Source organism: Odontomachus brunneus, unplaced genomic scaffold (assembly GCF_010583005.1).
Source record: "Odontomachus brunneus isolate Ranch 3 - 2012 unplaced genomic scaffold, Obru_v1 Obru_scaffold_207, whole genome shotgun sequence".
NCBI lineage: Eukaryota > Metazoa > Arthropoda > Insecta > Hymenoptera > Formicidae > Odontomachus > Odontomachus brunneus.
The window spans coordinates 74,858-81,502 of record NW_022639657.1 but is presented as its reverse complement, the minus strand read 5'-3'; the positions used below and the strand labels follow the sequence as shown (position 1 = coordinate 81,502).

Below are 6,645 nucleotides of genomic sequence, written 5' to 3'. Positions count from 1 at the left end.
GTTACAACGTTCCAAAATGGAGGTAAAAAAAGAGAAAATTCGATACATTCCTTAGTACCACTACGACCAAGGTGAAAAGGCGGAGCAAGCGGCCAAAAAAATTTGTGCTGTTTATGGACCCAATACAGTATCGAATGCAACAGCAAAGCGGTGGTTCCAACGATTCCGTTCTGGTAATATGGACGTCGAAGATGAGGCACGTTTTGGTAGGCCAATCGTCGAAAATGTCGATAAAATCATGGAAATCGTCGAGTCGGACCGGCATGTGAGCACTTATTCCATTGCCCAGGAACTGAAGGTTAGCCAGAAAACCGTTTGGAACCATTTGCATAACAATATATAACTTGCATATTTTTCGGACTCCCCTGATTGATTATCAATGTTGGAGTCAAAATAAATATTTTTACTAAAAGAGCTGCAAAAAAATATAATAAATAAAATTCTAAAAAGGTCTTATTATACTCACAGGGCTATGTTCAGAAATCCAACTCGATGGATAGAGTTATTTTAATAAACCAATCATGATAAATAAATCTTAGTTCTTTTTACCCTGATTGGCTAATTAAATGTTACTCTACTCACCGAGTAAGGTTTCTGAACGCAGCCCAGCATGTTCGGCTCTGGGTTAACCCACTAGGTTATTCAGTCTACGTTTATTGGTCGAACAAGTATTTATAAGTTTTATGATTGACTAGTAGAGACGTCATTAATCGCTCTCGGAGCGATTAACCCAGGGCCAGTCGAACACGCTAATAATTACCCGAAAAAGAACCAGGAGTATTGAAATACTAGATAGTACACCGATCATGCCTGACGGTACTTTCACAGCAGTGCTTGAGATCGATATTTCGGCCAAATACATGATTTTTTAATATTTAACTAAAATTATCTGGATGACTCACAAACCTTTTTAATAATACTTTGTAACTCTTCATATGAAATACAAACGATACTATACCGAATCTTTATTTAATTTACCTCCGGTCATTATTTCCGGCTCAATACATGGTTCAAAAAAGAACAATTAATTACAAGTAGAATGACTCACAAATCTTTTCATTTGCACTTCAAAACTCTTCATACGAACGATTTAAAAGAATAGTTTTCCAACCGGAGTTTTTTTCCGGTCAAGTACATATGAATGTCCGATCTTATATTTAAGATCATCTTAAGTACTGTCTTAAGATGTCATAAACCAATCACAGAGCCGTATTCGCATCTTAAGATATTGGCTGCGTTCAGCAGAGAAAACTGCTTTGCAACTGTGTAAAATTCGTGAATCTGGGGGTCGATTGTGTATCTCGAAACGAAGTGAAAATTACAAAAGTGAACAAATTCACTAGGCATTGACCAATGAAGTTACAAATATTCTAGTAAATTTGCTCACTTTTGTCATTTTCACTCTGTTTTGAGATACACAATCGACTCCCTGATTGGTACATACTCTTGAATTCAACCAAAATTAAGAGCATACTCCAATCAGATTCACGAATTTTACAACAGTTGCAAAGTAGCTTTCTCTGCTGAACGCAGCCATTGCTTAATGGCTCCTGCACATAGGACGCGGTAATACTTGTCGCGCGGCAGAAGTTCGCGCGACAGCCAATCAATATGCTGCTTTCCGTAATAACCTTCTAGCTCTTACGGAAAAACAACATATTGACTGGCTGTCGCGTGGCAAGCATTACCGCGTCCTGTGTGCAGAAGCCATAAGACGGTCTTGAAATAAGATTCGACTATGAATACCGGCTTTAATCCGAATGTACGGGGTGCTTAAAACGTTTATGGCCGGTCCTGCGAGGAATAGCTTGCGTTGTAATCGGCGATCAGATAGATTATTGTTTGTGTTCGCAAAGTGCGGTACTATGACGTGCCTGATGACTTGCATTGGGACACATGCGGACGGTGATAGCTCGCGATGAACGTGGCGATAATCTCGCTAGCATGAACGAATGACGCATAGCGTGCAACATCACGAAACTATCGTCGTGACAATGTGTATGTTATGTTTTCGTTACTTATCTCTTTTTCTTCTTGCTCCTTTTGTCTCGCAAGTTTGTGAAGAAAAGATGCTGTGGTAATGATGGCATTATGGACGAACATTGCTGTAGAAAACCATACTGAGTGTTTCTTACCGGCAGCCCGATTAATAGAAATAGAATACAACGCGACTTGCTTCCAGTTCGCTGACCACACGGTGACAGCGGCGGGACTTTGATGGACTAAAAGACGATCAACAAATTTTCGGTTAGTCACTATTGGTTACTGCTTGCTTGTTTCCTAGAGATTGATGTTTGAGATTGGGAAGCGTTATAGAAATTATTACATTCGCAATTTAAGGCGTTTTTTGGCGATCGTTTGATAAATATAGCAATTTATCATGGAACAAATTTACATTTGATATATATATATATATATATATATATATATATATATATGTATAAAATAATCATATAACATAAATGTTTAAAATATGTCCGTAAGATATTCAAATATCTCTAGGATGCTTCTGTATTTTAGACATTTATACTATATAGATATTTAGGTTGCATTCCAAAATGTCCTTTTTGAGGAAATTTTATTCAATACTTTATAGTATATGTATTATGAACTATAGATATTGAATAAAATTTTCCTCAAAAAGGATGTTTTGGGATGCAAATTTAATACATATATTAAATTTTTTATATAAACTAGTTCAAAGACATCGTTTATACCAAATGATCACCTGCAAAATTGCCTTTAATCTCATACATTTCTTAAATGTATGCAAGTCACATCAATTTATAATTTCATTCAAAGAACTTTGTTGTTCAATAAATTATAAGAAAGTTGTGAGTTTTTCTGATGCGTATGATTGTAATATTTGTGGTAATATTTGTGGTAATAAAATGCATTAGCTTATTTTAATATTCTCTATATTTAAAGTGAGATTATATATTCATATTTATACTTAAAAATAAAAAGTAACAAATAAATAGTAGAAATAAAGTGTATCTCAAACAAACAGATACAGAAATTAGTTCTTAAATATATTTATGTAACATATATATATATATATATATATATATATATATATATTTGTGTAACATTTGAAGAAGTATATTTAGCAGCTTTTAATTATGTTAGTATTATCTATCAAGATATAAATGTATGTATATATGTACACATACATATACATATATACATATATAAGCAGAAAAATATCTTATATTTACTTAAGATCACTATATTAAAAAGATGCTGAAGTTGATAACTACTGACAGAATGATATTTTTCTAAAAGTTCACATCATATTGATTGTACAGAATTACAAATACTTTTAAGCAATGAAAGTATGTACAAAAATAAATAGGAGTATTACTTAATATGTGGTGAAAATGAAAAAAAGATTTCAAATGTAAAATCTCAAGCTGTCAATATAATATTCATCTAATATAAAAGTTCTGCAGTTTGTACATATCAAAATATGGATGTTTCAAACAAAAAAATTTTTGAAGAACATCACTGTACCTTCGCAACTAAATTCAGAAGCTTAAAAATATCCGAAAAGTTTGCAGAAAGATTTCTACACATGTGTGTAGCTAGGTTTTCAATTGAATATGGTAAAATAAAGCAATACATATTTACATAAATTCTGTATACAAAAAAAGATAGCGTGATTATGTTATGACGATTGTCTCTGTATTATTGATATTACTAGAATTTGTCATTGACTTCAGCATCCCTAACACATCTTCTATTAATTTATTTGATAAACTCTCTCTACAGCTACTTCATTCTTTGTTCCTCCTTTTATAAAACAAGTTTAATTTAATAATGTTTATAGAAAAAAAAATTTGCTATTACACATATTTGATCTTAATTTTTTGTGAGAGATCATTGTGTTTTGTGTGTGTGTGTGTGCATGTGCGTGTGGGTGTGTGTGTGTGAGATACTAGTAGTGAATATGTTAATATCTCTCTTTCTCACTTACACACACACACACACACGCACGCACAGATAACAATATGATGTCTTAAAAACGATTTATAAATTTGTCAAAAAGATATTCTAATAATCTTTAAAAAGTTTATGTTTAAATTAAAGGTGTCTTTATGACATTGTTTTATATAACATATCTTAAAGATATTAAGATAAGATTATTAAGTTTAAGATTATTTTTATATATATTTGTAAAAATATATAATATTCATATATAAGTTCCTGAAATTATTTAAATATTACAAAAAGAACATTTTTTATTTATTATCGTTTATTGTATTGCACACACAGTCAGTGGAGAATCATGATTATACTACTTTCTTTTTTTCTATTCGATAACTTATTATTACTGTACCTTCAGTCTTCCTTAAGATTATTTGTGGCTATATGGGATATAATACTCTTATCTATATTCTTGAAAAGTAATTTTTTTTTCTTTTCTTCCTGGTCCAAATAATATCAAAAAAGTTAAATGTTAAATATAAATACGATCTTTAGTCTGTTCTTTTTAGCCGCATTGCTGAATTGGGTATTAAATCTGGTTAAAATTAAAGTTAAGCGGGGTCTACAATAGAAATAGTAGAGTCGTAAGCTTAGAGCATATATACATGGAGGGAGAATACTTGCACGAAAGTATGTTCAAAATGTGTGCGAGAGAGAAAGCTATATGTTCCTATCGCCCTCTGTGCGCATGCGTTGAAGTTGATAGGTTAGATTATAAAGTTATTTTCAGGAGATTCAAAAGTTATTTTCAAAAGTTATTTTCTTCTCATAGAGTTCTGAGAATTTTTTCAGAATTTTGTATTATCTTTTTATAATTTCAAGAAAATACAAGAAAACGCAAAAAATGCAGTACTAAAAAGTTAATACAAAATTCTGAAAAAATTCCCCGATCTCTATGAGAAGAAAATAAACAATTTTTATTTTTTACTATTTTTCGGTAAAGTTGATAGAATTCAAGTAAAAAAAATATTGAAACCAATAATTTTATAGCCCAGCAACAACTGACGCATGTCGGCGCATATGCACAGAAAATGAATAGGAATGTATACCTTTCTCTCTCGCACATATTTTGAACACACTTTTTCTACAGGAAGTATACGCAATTCCCCTCCATATGTATATACACACACATATATAGGGTGTTAGTTAAATATGTTGCCATACTCAACGGAGCGATTTTTTTGTTTATTTCAAGTAAAAAAGTTCATATAAACATGTGTCCTAAACGGATTAGTTTCCGAAATACAGGTGAATATTCGCAAATGTTTAACGAAACGATAAATTGCGTTGGAGATATCTTCCTGCATAAATATTGCTTTGCTTTACGTGAATTACCATTCGCACTATCGTAAACAAAGTGACAAAGTCAAAGTCATAAAATAAAAAATAGACTTCAGTTCTGATGTTGCTGCGGGTCGGCTAGCGTAGCTTGTGCATACGTTTTCAGGCCAAATTGTTTCAATTCATCAAAATCGGTTTCATTATGCCTAAGTTTACAAATTTTGAAATGGCAGATATGTCTACGGTCTTGCAAATGGTAACTCACGTGAGGCAAGGCGTATTTATGTAGAAAGATATCCCCAACGCAATTTACTATGTCATAAAACATTTGCGAATATTCACCGCGATCTTCGAGAAAAGAGTTTTTTTTGTAAGGAACACTGTTGATCTTGGAAAGCCTATGATAGTTAGAACACCAGTACTAGAAGAAGCTGTTCTAAATGAAACATATTATTACTACACGTTTAAATTTTTTTATTTTGGAAACTAAAACCGTTTAGGACACATGTTTATATGAACTTTTTTACTTGAAATAAACCATAGAATTGCTCTGTTGAGTATGGCAACATACTTAACTAACACCCTGTATATTATATATACAGGGTGTTCCCAAAAGGTGGTACCAAATTTTAGGGGTATGTAGTACTCGTAAAACAAACCAAAAACTCTTAATGTACAGTACTCCGAAAACCTTTTATTTCTGAGTTATGAAGCATTTTGTTCTGTGAAAAATAGAAAATAAATCTACAATAAATGTTCAATGTGCCTTCGGCTCATGTCAATACACATTTTGGCATGTTTCGTCATTGAAGATCAAAGAGTCCAGGTTTATTTCGTATTTGTTGACAATAGTTTCCAAGTCTCTTAGTTCATTCACGGACGCTCGTATGTGACCACCTAATTACGCAGGGATTGTTGTGTTCAACTTTGGATTATGGACCGTGTCTAGTTTTATGTTATCTGAAAAATGGCTAATTTTTACATAAATTCTGAAATGACGGATATTCATTTTATGTATGGCAGAGCAAAGGGCAATGCTACAAAAGCAGCACGCTTGTATCATGCAGCTTATCCGAATCGCCGACAGCCAAGTAGAAGAATGTTTAGCAACATTCATCAATGCAATGGACGGAGGGCACATTGAATATTTATTGTAAATTTTAGTTATTTTCTATTTTTCATAGAGTAAAATGCTTCATAACTCAGAAATAAAAGGTTTTCGGAATACTGTTCATTAAGACTTTTTGGTTTGTTTTAACGAGTACTACATACCTCTAAAATTTGGCACCATCTTTTGGAAACACCCTGTATAAAGTAAAAACATCAAAAGCGACATACCTCTTTGTTTTTGGAGGTTATTTCTTAATGTAAAGTTCA

The 6,645-nt window shown here is 32.3% G+C and overlaps 1 protein-coding gene across 2 annotated transcripts in view; it reads left to right on the top strand.

The window, feature by feature from the left end:
* The first annotated feature begins 1,760 nt into the window (after positions 1–1,760).
* LOC116852216 (protein vav) overlaps positions 1,761–6,645 on the top strand; it is a 64,083-nt gene continuing 59,198 nt past the window's right edge. The window contains exon 1 of one of the 2 annotated variants that reach the window (XM_032832332.1): positions 1,761–2,247. The gene's annotated coding sequence lies outside the window, so the exon portion shown is untranslated. The remainder of the gene's footprint in view (positions 2,248–6,645) is intronic. The other variant, XM_032832329.1, reaches the window with a different exon arrangement.